At 38.1% G+C, this 22,679-nt stretch overlaps 1 long non-coding RNA gene across 3 annotated transcripts; it reads right to left on the bottom strand.

The window, feature by feature from the left end:
• Positions 1-1,242: 1,242 nt before the first annotated feature.
• LOC103880073 lies at positions 1,243-22,329 on the bottom strand. 3 transcript variants are annotated; one of them, XR_002518848.2, is made up of 3 exons: positions 22,051-22,329; positions 3,037-6,294; positions 1,243-2,471 (listed from the first exon to the last, which is right to left on the bottom strand). It is a non-coding gene; the product is annotated as an uncharacterized LOC103880073 (long non-coding RNA). The 3 variants fall into 3 exon arrangements; XR_640936.4 differs by having other exon boundaries at positions 1,243-3,112; positions 6,167-6,294; XR_004179907.1 differs by having other exon boundaries at positions 6,167-6,294.
• Positions 22,330-22,679: the final 350 nt, after the last annotated feature.

The raw sequence follows: 22,679 nt of genomic DNA, 5'->3' as shown, positions 1-22,679 counted from the left end.
CTGAAGGAAGAGATAGCAGTGAGATAAGACACAGTGGTGCTTCTATCTTTCAGACAAACAGAAGAGGCATTGAAAGCCAATGAGGGTGTAAGGTCAGCTAGGTACAGATTTGTTACTATAAACCTAAATAGACTATAACTCAGTTGCTTGCTGTCTTAGCCCATTTTGTGTTGCTATTACAGACCATCACAGACTGAGTAACTTGAAAAGAAATTTTGTTTTTCATATCATTCATTGTTATTTTTATTGTAAAAATGCCTATTACAAAACAAATTCAGAAAATATGGCAGAATAGATTTTTTTTATTATTATACTTTAAGTTCTGGGATACATGTGTAGAACGTGCAGGTTTGTTACATAGGTATACACATGCCATGGTGGTTTGCTGCACCCATCAATCCGTCATCTACATTAGGTATTTCTCCTAATGCTCTCCCTCCCCAGCCCCCACTCCCCAACAGGCCCCAGTGTGTGATGTTCCCCTCCCTGTGTCCATGTGTTCTCATTAACTCCCACTTACAAGTGAGAACATGTGGTGTTTAGTTTTCTGTTCCTGTGTTAGTTTGCTGAGAATGATGGTTTCCAACTTCATCTATGTCCCTGCAAAGGACATGAACTCATCCCTTTTTATGGCTGCATAGTATTACATGGTGTATATGTGCCACATTTTCTTTATCCAGCCTATAATTGGTGGGCATTTGGGTTGGTTCCAAGTCTTTGCTATTGTGAATAGTGCCGCAATAAACATACGTGTGCATGTGTCTTTATAGTAGAATGATTTATAATCCTTTGAGTATATACTCAGTAATGGGATTGCTGGGTCAAATGGTATTTCTTGTTCTAGGTCCTTGAGGAATCGCCACACTATCTTCCACAGTGGTTTAACTAATTTACACTCCCACCAACAGTGTAAAAGCATTCCTACTTCTTCACATCTTCCCAGCATCTGTTGTTTCCTGCGTTTTAATGATCGCCATTCTAACTGGCGTGAGATGGTATCTCATTGTGGTTTTGATTTTCATTTCCCTAATGACTAGCGATAATGAGCTTTTTTTCATATGTTTGTTGGCTGCATAAATGTCTTCTTTTGAGAAGTGTTTGTTCATATCCTTCTGCCACTTTTTGATGGGTTTGTTTTTTCTTGTAAATTTGTTTAAGTTCCTTGTGGATTCTGGATATTAGCCCTTTATCAGATGGATAGATTGCAAACATGTTCTCCCATTCTGTAGGTTGCCTGTTTGAGAAGAAATTTCTTTGTCACATGGTTCTGGAGGCTGGGAAGTACAAGAACATGGTGCTCGCATCTTTCAAGGGCCTTCATGTCATGTCATTTAATGGTGGAAGGCAGAAGGACAAGTGAGGTTAAAGCAAGAAAGAGCAAGAGGGGGCCAAATGCGCTTTTATAATAACCTATTCTCATTCACTCATGAGATAATGACATTAATCCATTCATGAATGTGGAATATTCATGGCCTAATCAGCTTTTAAGGGTTCCACATTTTAATATCATCACAAGAGCAATTGAATTTCAACATGCATTTTGGAGGAGACATTCAAATGATAGCACTTGCCTCTTAAATAGAATAGAACTATTTAAAACAATTAAAAAGAAAATTTCTAATCATGAAAAATGTTTTAACATAGATGGTATATAAATAGCCAGAATATACGAATGTTTCTTTAGGCCAATAAGATAAAAATGATTATTCCAATGGAAAACTTGGTGGGGGCACAAGCAGGAAATTTCTAAAACAAATATTAAAGTCTAAGAAATATGCAGAAAGCTATTCAATTTCACTGGAAATAAAAGAGAAATTAAAATAATAAAGTTTTGTTGCTTAGCAAATTGGAAAATTTTTAATTAAAAAAACACTACTCATCCTTAACAATGGTATGGGAAACAGGTACTTGGTGGAAAAGTAAACTTATGTGACAATTTGTTAAATTCTGGACAACAATTTGGTGATTCAGTGATTTGGTTCAGCAAGTCCTTGAAAATTATCTTAAAGCAATAATTGCTTGGCACCAATATTTAGATATAAAGATGCCTATTTCTGCTTTACATTTTAGTTATATAAGTCATAACATAAACTCTCTCTAGCTGATAGTAGTAGTTATTAATAAAATTATTATATTCATTGAATTGTATTTAACTTTTATCCTAAATATCATGCATTACAGTTGTCATAACTGTAGCATATTTCTTATGCTGCTATACATTGATTCTTTTCATTAATCAATACTTTTATTGATTAATCTATGCCATTTAGCTCTCCTCTTTTACAATTGTGCTTGCCTTCCTTCAAATTTCCTGGCCAGCATCACTGTTGTTGAATTTCATTTTGATGTGGTAGACTCTCTGGTCTCCCCTCAGTGTTTCATGAATATCTCTTACAGTTCCTTATAGTGTCTTGCACCTCAATTGATTGCTCATGAATAGATCATTTTATGCTTCTTTAAACTCTTAAACCCTTGAAAAAAGTAAACATGGTTCAAAAAATTAATAAAATAGTAAATAAACTGTCAGAAGTACACTCAAGTTTTGTAAACTTTTAGTGCTCCATATTAAATTAAAAATAGGTGACTTGTTTAATTTTACATGTTTTGGAAATTCTAAATCTACTTTTAAAAAATATTAAGTTAATAGACGCTTATACAATTTTTATAAACAGTAAATGAACTCATCAGAACTCATCAACTGCCATGGTCAACATTTATAAATAAATTAGTTAACACCAGATGTTAGCATTTTCATTTGTTGGGTGATCATATGCAAATAACTTCCTTCTGACCCTCAGAAAGTAGTCCTAAGAGTCTTCTAGAGAGTGACAGCTAGCTAGCTAGCTAGCTAGAAACTATTTGAAAATAATGGGGGAATTGATTACATACATTTTAAATGCATAATAAAATAAATCCTGTTACTTTTCTAACAAACACAGAATGAACTAAGTCACTGCATATATTAGTTTTTGCCTTTTTGATAACACTTTTGTTTCTTTGATATTGACAAGAAGCAGAAGGGACATAGAAGCATACCAAGTGTTCAGGTTTAGTTTAAGTTGATATGAAGTCTCACATTGCTTCTCATTTTTATGGAAATTGATTTTTCTCCCTAGGGCAATGACATGTATTAATATTTAGCATAAAAAGCACTGAAAAACACAGCTTTATTATTTTCTGCTGGAAAGCAGTGGAAACATGTAGTCTTTTATAAATCTTATTGGAAGTGAGCCACTGTAACTTAAGGAAATGTGTTGTATTTCACAGATGTGCTGGGGTAGACAAAGGATTGCAAACCACTTATCCAGGGTTGAAAAATCCTTGAGTTCTGTGCAGCTGCTGCCACTTCCTGTGTTGATTCCAAGAGAAATATAGAGATCCTGGTAATGCAAAGCATGTTGTATATTTCTATAAAACTTTTGGTATAAACCCTAGTAGAGTTATTTGTTGAGTTAATTAGGCTCCTCTTTACCTAAGCCTCAAGCAAAGTGAACTCTGTCCCCTGTCTTTTTTCTAGCCCCCTTTGGCATTGGCATCTGAATAATTTCATTCTCAAGACCAGAGGAAGAAGTCTGAGGAGGTACAAGTTAGAGAATGACTTCTTAGGATCCAGCACATCTGTGGTTTAACCTGCAAACCCCAAGGGAGCATCCTCAGCCACATAGGAGAAAATGTCACCTACTTAGGCTTGAGGCTTTAATGTCTTGGTCATATCAAAAGTTCTAGTTCCTGGCACCTTAGATCTGCTTGTGTTTTTGAACTTAATCTAAAAATGATGGGTGGGGGAAATCGGAAGAGGCCAATGTGTAACAATTGTTGAGAGACAAGATGAAGGCCACGTAGCATGGTGATCAAGAGAGCACTCTCTGCTGTGGTACTGAACTGCCTGGGTTAAAATCCTGTTTCTGTCACTTCATAACTTAGTCAAGTTACTTAATGACTTTATGCCTCTGTTTATTCAAGTAGACTTGTTTGTCCTAACCACACTCAATCAGATTTTGAGCATAGATAGCCATTCTAGAATGTTTTGGTCTGATTGGTCAGTCTCTCCATTTAGAAAATCTACATGATATGGGCAGTTAAATTATAATCAGAAAGTTACATGGAACACATAAAATCTGTTTATAAGTAGATTACATGGGATACCGAACTTGATGGTCAAATGCACTCATCATCTCTTAAAATAAATATACAGATTTGTAGATCAGAGGGTCATCTTTGCTAAATAGTGAAGAAGACACAAGGAAAATGTTGCTTTTTGGGTTATGCTTGTCTAGATTCTAAGCAGCCTGTTTCTCTTCCATTAACAGCTTCTACTTTCAGATAGAATAAACTTTACTTTTATTCAGGCTTATTAGTTGCAACTGCACTCTACTCTTGTTTTCTCTGAGTCTACATGCTATTTTCTTGATTCAATTTAGAGGTCCCCAAATTTCAGTCACGCAATTACAGATACTCTTCTAGAGCAATGCTACTCAAATTTTAATGTGTACAGAAACTACCTGGATATTTTGTTGAAATTCAGAATCTGACTTAGTAGGTCTGGGGTGGGGCCTGAGATTCCATATTTCTAAGCTCCAAGTGATGTTGATGCTCCTGGCCCATGGATTCACTGTTAGCAGCAAGTTTGTAAATTATCTGTGTGGATTCTAATGACATCCATTGCCTATAAACTTTTCCTGATTTTACATTTGGAGAAAAATATAATCTCTAAGTTCTTGGAGTCCATATGGAAAATGCAAGTGGAAAGGGAAGTGGAAAGAGGGAGGGCGTAATTTACCATTCTACACAGGAAACTCACTTCTCTGTGTACTAATAGCAAATGACTTACCTGATCATCTCATATGGCTATTAGGATGTTTGTGGGTGCTTTATAAGTGTGAAGAGATGCACAGAGTGACTGGCTATGCACCTCTTAATAAATGCTGCTGATTCCTGGCTATGTAGATTGTCCATGTGAGAAGAAACTGGAAGCAAAACAGTGACTATAATTTAGAGCATCTGTGCTTGTCTTTTGATATGGGCTTCCTTCGAAGTCACTACTGTTTTCTGCCTGTAATGTCTAGGACAGAGTGCCACTCCCAATGAGTAAGTTTTTATCCTTGTTTTTAGCTTCTCTGAAGGTTGACTCCCTGTCTCTGAACAAACTGCCAAAGTGTAATTTTTTAACACCAAAATTTCTGTTTTAAGTCAGAATGTCTCAAACATATCTTCTATATTTGGTGAAAAATCTGTTTTTCTTTTTCTACCTGATGGGGTAATAGAGAAACAGGTTTGCTTTATTTACATATAGTATTTTTAGGGATTGTTGTTGAATAACAATTATAATAATAATTACCATGTTTTGAGTTCCTACGTTGTACTATGAACTGTTACGTACTTTATATACATTTGGTTTTTTTTTTTCCTAATCGTTAGAATAACTTTGAAAGTAAGGATTTTGTATTGCTCGGGACATGTTCAACTAAGTTGCAGAAACAAAGAACTGCTAAAATTTCAGTGTTTTAGCAAAACAAATGTTGATCACCCTGTCATACAAGTCCAATGCTGGTCAGCAAAGATTCTTCATCTTACGAAACCATTATCTTAATTTGGTTCTGGGTCTTAATTTATAAAGATGACTGAGTGATAACATGGAATGGTCAATGCCATTGGAAGAAAAGCTTATAGTTCCCCAGGTCCTCTGGAAATGGGAAGTACAGGGCACCACATAGGACGACGTGGGGAAGCACAGAGTCAGTCAGGAGGCAGAAGCAGGCACGAGGGGAAGGTCTGGCCCAGAGGCTTCCTCATGTTTTCTCATGGAAAGGCAAGGCAGGGCAGGCGAAGCATCTTAGGATTGGATAGTTGGAATAATGTTGGGGTGCGCTGGGCTACTAGAGGTGGGTTTTGGGCCCTAGTTTTCTGGCACCCAGCCCTGGGTGATTTAGGGCAGGGAAAATTGTGGCTCGGTATGTGAGAGTTAGATAAAGAGAGCAGTAGGAGGTATGGACTCAGGATTGTTTTGTTTGTGATTTGATTTTTTTGTGCTGGTAAAAGCTGGATCGCAGGGGAGATGTAAACAGCTTTGGCCATTAGTTGGCCTGTGATTGATGGATGTCACACAGAAAAATAAAAAATCTAAGAAAATACAGAAAACATCTCAACACATGGCCTCTGAGCTTACCGTAGCAGAAGGAGAGAGAGTTGGAGCTCCCAGTGGGGGTATTTTAGGAATTAAATCTCCTTCTTCATAGCCCAGTTCTCCTGGCTCCAAGCTCACTGCAAGGAAGGCTGAGAAATGTTGTCTTTTTGCTGTCCAGAAAAAGGAAAATAAGATGGGATTTGGTGAACACATCTATGTTGTCTCTGCCACACTATAATTACCTCCAACTTGTAAAAGAGTAAACTGTGGTTCTGATTCATTGTGACTTAGCCAAAGTATTCATTTTTCAAATGGCAGAGCCAGGGCTTGAATCCAGGCATTCCAAAGTGATCTTCTTTGCCTGTGTCACAGGACCTTTGAATTGAATATAATAATCCTGATTATGATAGATAAAATAGGCCGACATCGTATTTTATAGATTCCTAATTGAGAAGGAACTCTGGATTATTATTAGTGTGAAGGCCATTAGATAGTTGAGCTAAGACCTTAGGATCCAGTGTGTTCGGATTAAGGTCTGACATTCAGAGCATTGAATACAAAGTAAAGTGTCTGACTTTTCAGTTACATTATCAAAAGTTGAAGATCAACAGCCAGGGAGATTAAAACAGCTGGGTAAATAACAGTTAACAAAGTTTTAAAATTTTTCTCGGAAGAGAGGTGTAAAGAGCACAGTCTTATCCCTAGCAGGTACTTTTTGGTGGTAAGAGTCTGAGCCACCATCCTCAGGGTCACCACCTCACATTCTTGCCAGTGCTACCTTGATAAGATAATGGGGAGTCACCTTCAACTGAGCTGATGGTAAGATCAGGGAAGGTACAGTCCAACACAAGTGGTGCAGAAAGTCCCCAGTTTTTACCACAGTGAGTTCCTGGAAGCTATGTCATAAAGCAGACCATTATGAAGTGGATCGTATTTTGCCAAATAAATAATGCCACACATTGGGTGAGGGATGTGCTACTGATCAAAAACTAATTCTCAATTAAGTCAAACATATGAGCAGATGATTTTTGAAAACAAGAGTATATAAACTATACAATTCTATTATAACTTTAAAACAGTAATGCCAGCCTTTAGATTGTATTAAATGGACACAAACATAGAGTTCACATTGAATTTGAATAGAATTTCAATAGAGTGTGTCTATAATACATACATCTCTACTGTTCTTTAAATGTGACTGCTATTAATAATTTTATTTGCAACTTTAGAATATAAAGTTTTGTTGATTTTATCCAGATGGCTCATATCTCTTTAAGAAAATGAGAAATATAGTCTTTCTCTTGTCTTCTTCTGCCTGAGGAGGTCTGAGGTGAAATATATATATATACACACACACACACATATATATATATTCAAATATATATATATTCATAGCTCTGTGACATTCCTAATATTAAGTATGCATTTTCAGAATCATTCTATGGATTTATTGAGTAGAGAGAGAGGTATACTTGGAAAATGTGCACCTGTCCACAATAGGGTCATCTATCTACAACAAGGATTTTCTACAATAGAGAAATGGCAAGGATTGACTCTGGGCTTAAACCAGTTGAAAAAAAATGAATAAATTCCTCCCTTAGGCTTGGCATCAATATACATGAGATGGATCTTGTTTCAATTATTGGGTCTAACTTCCTTCATAATTCATAGAAAATATTTCATTAACTCAAATATTTCTACATTAAAACCATCTGCTAATAATTCAGCAATTCCACTCCTAGCTATATACATAAGAGAAATGAAAGTTGTATTCTCCAAAAAATCTGTTAGCATTACTCATAACAGCCAAAAAGTGTAAGCAACCCAAATGTCCATCAAAGATAAATGAATAAATAAACCGTACTATATCCATATAATGGAATATTATTTGGCCATAAGAATAAATGAAGTACTGATACATGTTCAACACAAATGGGCCTTTAGAAACATCATGCCAGCTGAAGGAAACCAGTCACAAAGGACTAAATATTGTGTGGTTCTATTTATATGAAAAGTCCAGAACAGGCAAATCTATAGGGACAGAAAGTAAGTGAGTGGTTGTGAGTGGCTGGGACATAGGGTGGGTGGAGGTTGAAATTAAGGCTATGAGATATGGGATTTCTTTTTGAGATGACAAAAATGCTCTAGAATGTATTGGAATGATGGTGGCACAAGTTGGTGAGCCACCGAATCGTACACTTTGAATAACTGAATGTATGGTATGGGAATTATATGTCAATAGAGCTGTTAAAACAACAACGGTTCCATCTGCTAGACAGCTCACCACCTCAAGAAGCAGTGAAAAACTCCTTTTCACATCATATGTCCTGATTTGGGGACCGAAAATGTGGAATTTTTAACAGCATTCCTGATATTCGGGTGTGAAGGAAGGAAAACATATAAATGACATAACTTCAGCTCATACAGAGTTTAAAATATTGTTGAAGTGGTGAGAATTACATCAAGGAACACTTGGAGAACACACTCCCACTTGCTATCATCCTTATGACTTTTTTTGGCTCTGGTTGTTAGGTCAGAGTATTATTTTTTTTTGGTCCAAAGTGATGCACTTTTGATATATTCATTCCATAGATGCCTATAAGCACCTGCTGCATTTCAGATACCATGCTTATAAAGGAGGACTGCTGTTTCATCTTCTGTCTCTCCTCAAAATGTCATGGTCCAGGGCAATAATGGAATAAACGCCAAGGCTACCTCTTCCAGAAGTATCATGGATGCTGGAAAGGGCTCTGTGATGAGACTCAGGAGGCCTGACTAGTTTGGGCCTGACTACCCATTGCCTCTGTTTTCTTGGGCAAGTCATTTATCTCTGAATCATAGTTTACTTTCTTTGTAAAATGAGGGGGCCGGTTTCTCTCATGTTCTTTCCAACTCTATATACTATTAGGTTGCATAAGATGCTGATATTGGTCATTTTAGAAAGCATTTTCCCCTTTCTGTTGCTTTTAAGGACAGAAAATGAATGCATCTAAAAAGAGAAACTCTTTCTATAATTTGTTACACAAATAATGTGCATTTGCCATGATGATCTGAAACCCCAAGGTTTTATGGTAAGCAGTTATTACCTTACCTCCTACTTGAATATGTGTGAGTAAATTGCATGCAGATTTGAATAGTGCTGCTGGGAAGGCAATTTCTTTCTCCTCCCAGATAGTTTAGGATAGTGTCCTTTGCCTATTGTGCTACATTTATTTATAATTTTAGGAAGAGGAAAATTAATAATGAAACTTGAATAATTACCCATCAAATGTTACCGGTTTCCACATACCCCATTATTGAAGACTCATTTATTTATCTCTTGCCATCTGTTGGCATTTGATCAAAAACCAAAAGATGCAAAAATGAGTCATGGCTTACTCTCTCTCAGTACCCTTTACCTTTATGGCTGTGAGTGAGAGAGAAGGTGTGTCATACCCAAACCCACTGATAGCCAGTAACAGAGGAAATGAAGGGAACTCTTCAAAGCCCAAAGCAAGAATGTGCATTTGTTGTGGTAACTACCTTGGAAAATGAAAGTTTGATGTTGTTTTCCTGTGATAACTATTTTGATTCTCCAGCTATACTCTTAAAAGGGGAGGAAAAGCAGGGAACAGAGGGCATTTTTATAGGACATATTATATTCCCTGAGATAATAAAATGTCTACATATTCCACATGCTCTTGGGAACATTGACTTCTGGTGCCACTGGACAAAGATACCTCTGTGTGTCTTTGAATGTACCTGCTACAAAGGGGGAATCAGGCAGCCTTTCCTACTGTAAGGGCGGCTGCATTCCAACCAAGAACAGACAAGACTTCTCTGCTGGAACTAGGACAAGGTAGCTGTTGTAGGTGGGGGAACCCATCCCACAGCAAATGTGAATAGTAACACAAAAGCATTTTTAAAACTTTGAATCAGATACCCAAATTTTGGAGGAAGCCTAGAAGTCATCTACTGTAATCCTTTGTTTTACAGGCAAAGAGACACAGGAAGGTGAAGTGACTTCTTCAGGGTCCCACAGCCACTCGTAGAGATCAGCACCTTGATCTCTTGAAGCTAAATTTCATGTTTCTTACAGGGGGTTATTTAGAATAGATCAGATAATAGTTTCATATATATATATATATATATATATAGAGAGAGAGAGAGAGGATGTTTTTAAAATTTTCAAATAATTTTCACATGTAGAGTAAGAAACTGGGTTGTTATCCTTAATTTTTCCTTCTACAACGGTGAGCACTATTGTACATAAGCATATTGTACATGATTGTTACTCAATATTTATCTCCTGGTTTACTCTGTAAAACAGTTATGAAAGGAATTAACTACCGTCACTTGACCAGTGTAGAAATTAAGGCAGAGGCTTGTCTGGGCCTACCAATTCTCTGTGCTTTCAGTAGTTTCACCTGAAGACTAGAAATGATAGGATTATTATGGCAGATTAAAGGTGGCCACAAATTCATTGCCTCTTTTCTCATCAAGGAGGGTGTTTAGGTTGGGCCCAATGGCTCATGCCTGTAATCCCAACACTTTGGCAGGCCGAAGCAGGAGGATCACTTGAGCCCAGGAGTTCCAGACCAGCCTGGCCAACATGGTGAAACCCCGTCTTTACTAAAAAAAAAAAAAAAAAAAAAAATACAAAAATACAAAAATTAGTTGTACATGGTGGCACACCACTGTAGTCCCAGCTATTCAGGAGGCAGAGGTAGGAGGATTGCTTGAACCTGAGAGGTGGAGGTTGCAGTGAGCCAAGATTGCACCGCTGCACTCCAGCCTGGGTCACAAAGCAAGATGCTGTCCCAAAAAATAACCAAAAAAGTGCTGGTGTTTATTTGGTGTTTATTTCTCCACTCTCCAAATCTGGGCTGGGCTGTGACTGCTTTTACTGATGAAGTAATATAGAAGGGATGGTGTGTTAGCTCTGGACCTAGCCTTTATGACAACTGGCAACTCTTCCTTGGTCTCTTGGAGCCCTGAGCTTCCATGTAAGAAGTCCAGCTACTCTGGAGACACCACATGGAGAGGGAGAGGAGGAAAGGCTCAGTAGAGCCCAGCCTTCAGCCATCACCACTAAGGCTCCTGGCATGGGAATGAGGACATGTTAGACCTCCCTACCAGTCTGGCTGAAGATCACCAAGTAAATGCTGTGCAAAACAGACAAATGGTCCATCCCAGCTCTGCTCAGACTCCTACATGACATAACTGCGAGCTATAATGAAAATGCCTTTTGTTTCAGTCACTAGTATTAGGGATAGTTAATTATGCCGGGACAGATAACCCTAGCAGTTGTTATAAGAAGTAAATGAGTTTATACATAAAAGCATTTAGAACAGGACCTAATGAATAAATATTAGCATTTCCTCCCCTTCTCTCTGTCTCTTTCATTCTCCTTCTCCTCCTCTCCTTCCTCCTCTTCTCCTACTTCTCTGTCTCCTCCTCTTGTTATATATATTCTTTTTTTTTTTTTTTTAGATGGAGTCTCGGTCTGTCACCCAGGCTGGAGTGCAGTGGCGCAATCTCGGCCCACTGCAAGCTCTGCCTCCCAGGTTCACACCATTCTCCTGCCTCAGCCTCTTGAGTAGCTGGGACTACAGGTGCCCACCACCAGGCCCTGCTAATTTTTTTGTGTGTTTTTAGTAGATACGGGGTTTCACCGTGTTAGCCAGGATGGTCTCGATCTCCTGACCTCGTTATCCATGCGCTTCAGCCTCCCAAAAGTGCTGGGATTACAGGTGTAAGCCACCGCGCCTGGCCTATATAGTCTCTTGTGATAGCTTGTAAAATAAGTCAAAAAAATTCTGAAGCACTAGGTCTTCAGAAAATTCTGAAGCTCTAGGTCTCCGATATTTATTTCATGTTTTTGTTCCATGATGCTGTGCCACACAGTCTAGAAAGCATAAATGAGACTGCTGTGTTTCCTGGTTTTCTACTTTGTTTTAAGGCACGTTCAACCTGAGGCAGCTATGAGCCACTTTGGCACATGAGAATTCAATTTGGCATTTTATTTTTACATTTCTACTCTTAATTCATTCATTATTCAGGAAATATTTATTGAGCACCAACTATACGCCAGGAACTGTGCTAGCTGCTGAGAAAACACGAGTGAATAAGACAGACCCTGTCTTCAGGGAGTTTATAGTTTAGTGGGGACAATTTATTAATAAGTGAACAATTAACAATACTTTCGAGAAAAGTACTACAGAGGAAATGAGTATGATGTGAGAGTGAACACAGGGATGCATTTCAGATAGGGAGGTCTGTGAAGCTGAGGAGCATGCCATGGGAGGAGTCTGGGGAATGTTATACCAGGCAGAGGGGAGCAAGTGAGAAGTCCCAGAGTAGGGAAAGATCTGGAAGAAAAAAAGGAGCCAAAGTGTATGGAGCCTAGTGTGAGGTGAGGTGGTGGAGATGGGTAGAAGTCAGGGGATGCAGGGTTTTTGTTCACTGGATCTTGGTAGGAAACTTGGATTTTACTCTAGGTGAGATAGGAGATACTGAAGGAGTTTAAACAACAAGTGGCATATATTTTAGAAAGATCACCCAGGATGACACAGGGAGAATGGATTAACAAAGGGGGAAGGTGGGGAAGCAAGAAGGGCCTTTCAGAAGCCATTTCACAAATCCAAGCAGAAGATGATGGTGGTTTCATCAGAGTGGAGGGAGTGGGTTTGAAAAGAAGTAGAGGGATGTGACTGATGGGAGCCAATGGCGTAGGGATGGAGATGCAGGTTCTGGACTTAGACTCCCTGGGCTCATCCAAGCTCTACCGCTAATTGTGGGATCTTTAGCAACTTACTGAACTTCATTATGCCTCAGTTTGTCTGTCTGTAAGATCAGATAGAGGACATCTACTTATAGGGATATGATGAAGACTGAAGTTAATACTTATAAAGCACTTTTAAAAGTCCATGGCAGAGTAAGCACTCAGTAAGCATTCTCTATTGTTACATTTTGAAGGACTTGCTGATGAACTGAATTTGTGGGATAAGGGAAAAAATGGAGGAAAAGACTATGTTTTCCTTAAAATTCATTCCAAATATTCCAAGTAGAAGTCATTTTTCTTCTCTGTGGAGCATCCTAGGACTTTTATTTATTTATTTATGTATTTTAATATGACCTCATCTTACCTCACACCCAGCTTTATGTTACAGTATTGTGTGTGCACCTGCATATGTGTGTCTATGTATCTATATCTGACTTTTTGTGAAATTCTTAAGAAGTCTAAGACAGAGATTCTCAACTAGGACAGTAGTGGAGAGGGGCAATGAAAATCATGTGTGGTTATGAGTCCCTTAGCAATTACAACCCCCACCCCAGCCCTCCTCTAACCCAGAAGACTCTGAAACAATTGCCAGAGTGAGCCAATATTGGTGATGAGAATGTATTTTACCCCTGAGATGTTTTGCGGCAGGAAAGGTGTCAAGAACCTCAGATTCTAAACAGTTAGTAATACATGTCTATTGAAATGAATTGAGAATAGTTGTGTGCTTTATGCTGTTTCAAAATTGTAGATATATAATATTTTAAATGATAGCAATGTTAACTGTGTCAACACTTGGAAATAATAAAGAATAATGGAATACTGTGTCAAGCAAAAAATTAAGTATGAAATAGTATGTATACAATGACTACAACTTTGTAAAATATTAAAGATCAGAGGACAAAACATAATAAATGTAGTTAGCTTTTTTTTTTTTAAGACTGAGCCTTGCCCTGTCACCCAGGCTGGAGGGCAGTGGTGCGTTTTCGGCTAACTGGAACCTCTGCCTCCTGGGTTCAAGCAATTATTATGCCTCAGCCTCTCAAGGAGCTGGGACTACAGGCGCCCATCACCATGCCCAGATAATTTCTTTTTTCTTTTCTTTTTTTTTTTTTTTGTACTTTAGTAGAGGCAGGGTTTTACCTTGTTGGTCAGGTTGGTCAAGAACTCCTGAGCTCAGGCGATCTGCCTGCCTTGGCTTCCCAAAGTGCTAGGATTACAAGTGTAATTATCATTTGTTTAAAGTTTTACAGAATGTTTTTCTCACAAAGTTAATTTAAATACAAATCCCAGTGTTCTCTTAAGTGGCTTCTACCTGACATCAACCCTCCAGATGCTTCTGGCAAACAGGATTCCTTTAACAAATTTGAGAACTGCTTCAGTGCAGTTTCCCCTCTTGGAAATACACAGAATCCCAAATCTTGTGAGAAGCCAACATTTTTGCTTTGTTTTTCCAAGTTGTCCTCAGATTAGTTTGGCCCCCAAACCCTTTGGGAAGCAAAGGACACTACTACCATTTCCAGAAGTATTGTCTGCAGAAGGACCTTGGGAAAATGTGGGCCCAGGGCTTTCCTCACGTCCTCATGTGCCTACGCCTTGGTGACTCTCACAGGCTGCTCATGTTATCATAGGTTGAGGAATCCCTGTGTTGCATGTGATACTAAAATTCAACTTCCTCTTTGTCTTTTTAATCATTTAAGTGGAGTTTGGTTTTAATATCTGATGATATTTTATCAGGTAGTTCTGTAGACCCTTTTCTGTTCCCAGCCTCTGTCAAATAATTACTCTAAAAATCACACTGGTAAATGCTAGAGGAGATTTGTCATTTAAATGAGCCAACCTGTAATGAATTCACTTATAAAGAGAGAACAGTTTTGACATGTAAATAGCCACTTTCTATTTGTATTGACTTTTAAAATAATTATATAATGAGTATATTGAGTTTTATTAGATACTTTCATGAGAAAATATGTCCTCTGGAAGATGGATTAGGGAGGATGAGAGTGAAGACTGGATATTGGACAGAAGCTCTAGGGAATACCAAGGCAGCCATGGAAATTGCCAGTTCTCTGGAGCTTGTTCAAGTTTTGAAACTATCACAAGCAGTATTATTTGTGATTTTTCACCTTTTATTTGTTTATTTTTTCTTAAAATATATGGTCAAAATGAGAGGACTAAATCATAGGTATAATGAATCCTGTAGCTCTTACACTGCCAGATAGCTCTCCAAAGTGGTTGAACTAATTCGTTATTTTATATATAATTATGTTAAATAAATTTATTTTTTTAACTAATTCAATAAATATGCAATACTTGTTTTAAACTGTTTTTCTTGTAATTATTACAGAGACTGAACCCTTCCCACATGTTTTGTCACTACATTTACTAATCTACAAACTGCTTGCATCATTTTAATTCTTGTTAAGCTTAGCTATTTTTATGGAAAGTTATTTAATAAACTCAGAAATAGAAATGAAAGCTGAGTACAACCTACTGAGCCTCGTCTTACTTGGACGAAAAAGAGCCAAATCAAGCTTATTGAATTGGACAGAGGCAGCCTTGCACCAGCCTCAACCCCCACAACTCCCACCCTCTCATCTCTTACTGGAGAAGCTGCATTTAGTCAATGATCATGCCAGTCATGTTCCTTTATTATGCGCTTGGCATACAGTTGGTATTTAGTACATAGTAATGGAGGAAAGAAAGAAGGAAGGAAAGAAGGAAGAGAGAGAAGACGGAGGAAGGAAGGGTAAGAGAGAAGAGAGGAAGGAAGAGAAGAAGAAAGGAAGGGAAGGAGGGAAGGAGGGAGGGAGAGACAGAGGAAGGGGGGGGGGGGGAAGAGGGAGGGAGAGAGGCCTTGTATTTCCCAGAAATGCCCTAATAGTAAACACTATTCTTTAACTCATTTAGCATTTAACAACAAAAAATGTATTGTTCTTAGTTTCAAACTTCCGTATCAAGCCACATAAACTGACTGGTCCCATTTTATGAGGTGTTTATGCTGGAGGTTCTCTAAAATTACATTTAGTTTTAAACTAATGCTATGATCTGAAAGATATACTCCATGTAACACTTCAGTCCAAATTAGGCTAGAGATTTTTTTTAAGTATATATTTAGTCCTGTTTCCTTTCATTTCCCAAGGCAAATGTATTATAGGTATCCCAGTCAATTTTCCTCACCGCTTGCACAGATGCTTGCATGCTCACACACCCTTAGCAATAATTCCCACTCTATCGCCTTTGCTCCTGGTGTTTTTCCTCCTAAAAGACCCTCTTCTCCCCTCTGCACTCATCTGCATCCTTCCCGCCCTTCAAATCTTAAGTCATATTTGAAGCCCTAGAATCATAAAGCTGTTGCTTGTACTATCATCTTCGCTTTATATTTTTCCTCATTCCTCCTCCAGCTCCCTGATATGAGGACAGTGTGCTCCAGCTGACTGTGCCCTGGGGACTGTGTCCCTGCTCGCTTCTGATGAAACACTCACACCCTGCATAGGTCCCTGGCTGTCCCCACTCAGGGCAATCCCCCTGGCCTGGAGCTGACGTGGCTTTGAACTCCCACGCAGAGCTGCGCTTCTGCCCTACTTCTGGATTTTACTGTAACTTGCTTAGCAGTCGGAGGTGCTGAAGTTGCAGAAAGGCTCTGTGGGTTTGCTTTTGATAGTGTTCAAATTGTTTCCAAAACTGTTGAGCATTTCCTGCCCTTAACAGGCTCCTTGAGCTCAGCTTTTGTCATTGGCTGTCCTCCCTGGGCTCCTTTTCCTTATATTTTATTCCCCATTTTGACTTTCCCCTTTGTTTCTCTTAGGTCATTGATTTCATTGATTCACTGCAATCACCCAAATCTCCCATGCTTTTGTTCCTTTTTTTTTGGTCACTCTCACGTTTTTCTCTCTGGCATCCAGTTACTGGCATTGTCCCTTATTCCTACTACTGAAGTAATAAGTTTCTTAGGGAAAACAGTTTCAAGTAATTTAGCAGAATTTTTTATTTCAGACCGACTTGACTTCAAATCTGACCTCTGACCTTAGTTTAACCTTTGGTGAATTACTTCCACTGTTTTGTCTCAGCTTTATCCTCTCTTACAGAGGCACCATAAATTCCAACTTGCACAAATTGGGAGGATACATGAGATCATTTATAGGCAGTGCTTGATGTCACAGTAAATAATATTCCTCATCCAATTCTATTTCCTGCCTTCTCATGAAGAAGTGACTCCATTTTGGTGCTGATCGTTAAATTTCCATTATTCATTTATTCAATCAATATCTGGGCATTTATTGTGTAATCGGCACTGAGGTAGCATCGGAGACACAGTGATAAAATGTTTTAGACCAGGGATCCCCAAGGCTCGGCCATGGTCCGGGCACCAGTCTGTAGCCTGTTAGGAACTGGATCACTCAGTAGGAGGTGAGCAGCGGTGAGTATTCCCGCATTACATTTGCATAGGAACATGAACCCTACCATGAACTGTGTGTTGTGCGAGAGATCTGGGTTGCGTGTTCCTTATGAGAATCTAACAAAAAGGTTGGGGACCACTGTGTGAGACAGTGTTGCCACTCTCACAAAGCTTATAGCCTAGTGGAAGATTCAGATAAGTCCACTAGCATCTCACTTCCCATTTTTCTCACCCCTTCTGTGAGGAAAAGCTAAGTGAGAGCATGCTTCTGTGTGTCAGCTACTGTGCTTCCTGTCAAAGGCCTGAGAAAATGCCTCTCACCCTCAAGGAGCTTCAGTCTCATAACTGGTTTATGTGTCAGATGGGGTAATAATCCAGTGGAAGAACTGATTGTTTCTGCAGAAGACGGGAAAGAGAAGAGAGGATGTTGCGGGAGCTTCACTGAAGAGGTGGGATCTGAAGGGATGGCTGGTGGTGTTCTGGGTGGTAGAGGAGTGATCCAGAATGAGCCACAGACCAGGCAAGTGACAATTTGAAATGATGTGGCTCCCCTTGGAAGTCAGCTGTAAGGCATTTAGTCCTGCTGGTGTGAAAGCAGCAAGGAGAGAAATGAATGGTAAGGAATGTGCTGGATAGTCTTGAGAGGCCTTGGATGCCATGGCTGGGAGTCTGATTGCTTTCTGAAAGTGCAGGAGAACCACTGAAGTACATACAGAAATGTGAGGAATCTAACTCCTCTAACTCTGTGAAGAAGGGGAGGAGAGGGAAGACACAGTGGGCAGGGGGCTTATCAACGAGGATGCCATCTCCCTTTAACAAAAGAGGAAACTGTGGTGTAAAGAGGCCGAGTAACATGTACAAGGTCATAAAGCATCTTTAAGGGGTAGAGCTGAGATTCAGATCTATGTCATCTGACTTTAGAGTCTGTATTCCAGCAATACTTGATTAAGTGAAAATGCAATAGTGAAGATCATGTAAACCAGACATCTTAAACATTAGCATCATCGGTATCCCCCAGGGCTTGTTAAAGCACAGATTTCCGATTCCCACCCACAGACTCTGTCTCAGTAGAGCCTGAGAACCTGCATCTCTGAGTTCCCAGGTGACACAGATGCTGAAATCATAGGAAAAACATCACGCAAGACTAGAATTTAACAACAGGTGTACTATATTTTTTGAAAAATGTTTTTTCTTTCTTCAGTTTCCTATTTTTATTAAAAGACAAATCATGGTAGGACTGGTTTGCATTATTATACTTGGTCTGATTATTTATATACAGTGCTGCAAGAATAATTATTTTTCACATAGGCCTTTTATATTGTCTTTGATGGAACTTTGTTCCATAGAAGGAATCCGGGATAAGACTTTTTTAAAGATGAACCCAGTCATGGATTTGTTCCATCAAATACTTATGAGTTGGGTGACTTCCTCTCCTCTTGAGGTTCCAAGATAACTTGGGGCTCCTGACCCGTCAGAAAGTGACATTCTATACTTACCACACATCAGAAACCCTGTACAGGGACTGTGTACACAAAATATGAGGCCAGGTTTCCAAGGGCTTTATTGGCTCCATAAGTTGTTTGATTCCTTAAGCAAGAGCGTACCATTCCAGTCAAAGCCTTGTTAAAATAACCAGGTGTTCCAACTGTGACATGTTACAAAAGAAAACAGATTTTTATTGCACTTACGCAAATAATTATATTGCCCTGAATTAAGAATATTCACAGATAGTTTCCAAATTCTAGAGGGACCAGAGAGAAACAAACATACTCCAAATTTTGTTCATAGGAGTATACTTTATTTAATTGTTAAAAGCTGTTAGTAGCACAAAAGAAAAGCTTCCTTGACTCTGAAAAGCAAAACAAAGGATCAGCAGCATTTTAAGCAAAAAGTCAAAAAGATCACTTCAGTCTCCTATCAGTTCAGTTCATGCAGTTAATTCCCATCCTGCTTGATATTAATGAATATCTTAGTTCTTCAAGAGTCCTGAATGTTTTTCCTCTATACCGATGTCATAATCTCCAAAGTTATTAGAAACCTGCATTCAAGAGCACCTTCTAAAGAGGACCAAAACAAGACAACAATCGACAAGGAGATCTGTTACCTCTGTGGCACACAATAATTTAACATAACAGTTATAATTATTACTGAAAATGTACACTAAGACATATCAGAATGATAGGAGTTTCACATGATTTTGGAACACATACCAATAACATATTTATACAAATACAGCCTAAAGAAAACCAAACACCATCTCATTTTTGACAATGCTTTCTGCATGATTTTTACACCAAATAAGCCAAATTTTACTTTTACATTTGTGTACTATTAATGTTAAACCCAATTCTTAATAAATCCTTACAGATATATTTACTCAATTTTAATGTTTGATCATAAAGTAAGATTTTTATAGATCTTTTATAACCCTTTACAATTTTTGTTAAAGAGCAGTTTAGAGCGCTAAGAGAAATCCATTGTGCTTTCATTTTAATGCTCAATTTACAGAAAAACTGGATGATACTACTTTAACTCTAACCAATATCTTTACACAAAGAATTTCCTTTACAATTAACCTTCCACAGCTTGCTTAAACCTTCATCTGTATTTTACTCACTTAAAACAATCCTTTAACCTTTAAAAGGCAAAAATCCACATTCTCGTGCCTCCTTACAATCTTTTAACCAAAAGTGTATTTTACTTTCCTTACACACCTTGCATGTAAACTGTTTCTTCAATAGTCTTAAATACATGTTACACTGTTAACTCTTAGAAACCTTTACTTATGGTGAAAACCTTGGTAATTCTGTGATTTAATTACGTACTAGGTGTGGAGCCTAGGACCCACACAGAAGTGTAGATAAGGTCTTACTTATTCCAGTGTCTAACTCCATGTGTCCCAGGCCTTATCTGGCATTTAATTCTCTAAAATAAATTAACAATTTTTAAGTCAAAGAAGCAGTTTATGACCTAAAGCATTTAGCAAACCTAATATTTTACCTGCATAATTTAGGCCAAATGTTGACACTTTTGAAGATATTTTAATTTTACCAATGCTTTTTCAAACTCTTTATTTTTATCACTTTCTTTATATCTCTCTTATTTCCTGATTTCTTTTACCTTGTTTTATATATAACCTTTAAATAAGCTTTGAATTAGACAAAAATTACTTACCCTTTAAAAAGGATACAATCTTTAGAAAGAACATTTTCCTACAATATATTTTTATTGGGAAACACCCAAATAATGACAAGTTTGTGTATGAGTATTTATCCCATTACATTTATCTAATTATTTGTTTTAATCATTTACCTAGATTATTTATGAAAATTGCAAAAGTCATCATTTAAAGTTATAAAACCACCACTGCAAAATTATAACTCAGACAGCAAAAATGATCTGACCTAACTGACTCCATCTTGCTTCTAACCTCCAAACTATTCTTATTCATTAACTTAGTTTATAGTTTAGCACTGAAACAAAGATGATAACAGTCCTTCCTCAGAACAAACTTCCTTCATGTTTGTAGTCTAGACTGCCTAAGACCACAGGATTAGAAGTTAGGGTATTTTACTAAATAGTTCAAAATGTAGCTATATTCATTAAACCAATATTAATGTTTTGTTTATTAAAAATTATGCAAGTAAAGATCATTCTGTTCTGGGCTGAGTTATAGTTTTGTAGCCTCTATGCCAAATATCTTATAGTATTTGGAAGAGATAAGTATGAAATTCCTTGATTAATAACTGCAAACAAAAATGTATGCTAGCAACTCTTAAGATATTTTTAATATTACTTTACCAATAATTTTTAAAGCTAGCTTATTTATTAAAGGTTTTACTTAAGTCACAGAAATTTGAAAAAGCATTTGACTAGTCTTTCCTTTTTGTTGTTAAAGTATTTAAGTGCTTTTATTTTTCTTTGAGCCAATTAATCGGAACTTTTATATATTTTCAGTCATGAAACGGTGTACACAAGACATAAATACACAGATGTATTAGACATGCCAATAGAAGTACATTTTATAGATTCAGAAGACCTCCTTTTCCCTATCTTTTAACTGGATCTTTGAGTTCCGGGCAGGTCCTACACTGAATCCTGGGTTTTCAAAGACGGAGAATTATTCTGAGGCTAGACCATGTGAGGCTTTTACAATGCACTTACATTTTTTTTTTTTCCGTAAACAAAGACATTTCTAAGTGTCTAAATTACACTGAATTTTCTTAAAAACCTCACAGTAGCTTTTGTTGTAATAGTTATTAATGAAGAAAACAGAATTCAGTTAACTGAGAAGAAAAAAACCCCACCTTTTCTCAAAAACACAAGGTCCTAGGAGATAAATGAAAACAAAACCATGGAGGCCTTTTAAATACAAACATGTACACATGCACACATACATATACATATCTTGGATGTTAGCTTTCATTAAGCTGACTTTTCACCAACGAACTACTTAAAAAAAAAAAAAAATCCTTCCTAGAGGCCTCTCAGCAGGAATGTACCCTATAACTCCCATTTTCAAGTTTACATGGTAGCAAAAGGAATAAGACAGATACACAAACAAGTGGAGATAAATTTTGAACAACACAAGGGGAAGTGCACTCAGGCAAAACAGGCTCAGAACCAACCCAAAACCTGATCTCAATCAAAATGCAAAGCAGGTATATGAGCGAGACTTATTGCTTCCCTTGGCGGTACCAGACAAACGGCTTACCAAGCCCAGATACCAAAACGGTAGGCTCCTGGCGTAGAATCTGGTTAACTCACCCTTTGAGCGCATCTCCTCCTGATCTCTGTTTTTTCCCAGTAGTGAAAAGGACGTTGGGGAGACCTCACCCAGCAGCTGCCGGGATCCTCCTGAAGACTGTCTCGTAGCAAGTTGCCAGCTGCTGAATGCAGCACTCTCCTTACTTCCTGGCTTGTGTGCCACATTTTGATCCCAGGCCAAACTGAGGGTCAGGCTGCTATTTCTCGCAGCACAATAACAAGATGCAGATGAACTGGGGAGGAGGAGAGTTTTTATTTCTGTAACTGGTTACAGGGAGAAGACCTGGAAATTATCACCAGACCAACTCAAAATTACAGTTTTCCAAAGCTTGTACAGTTTTCCTAAGCTATTTGTCTACATATAAGTGTGCATCATCTAAAGACATAAGTGATTAACTTCTTTTAATCTATAACTAAGGTCTGAGTCCTGAAGACCTTCCTCTGGAGCCTCAGTACATTTACTTCATCTAAATGGGTCCACGTGCTGGGGTGATTGACCTTATCTTGTCTCCTGCTAAATCATGGAGGTTTGAGGAGTTCCTTCAGACCCCCAATAAACTTGTTTGTGGAGGCCTGGGGAGTTTCTTCAGACCCACAATAAAACTTGTTTAATCCTGAATGGGTCCTGT

The sequence above is a fragment of the Papio anubis genome, chromosome 1, assembly GCF_008728515.1.
Source record: "Papio anubis isolate 15944 chromosome 1, Panubis1.0, whole genome shotgun sequence".
NCBI lineage: Eukaryota > Metazoa > Chordata > Mammalia > Primates > Cercopithecidae > Papio > Papio anubis.
Note: the sequence above shows the minus strand (reverse complement) of the source record. Positions and strands in the feature narration are given on the sequence as shown.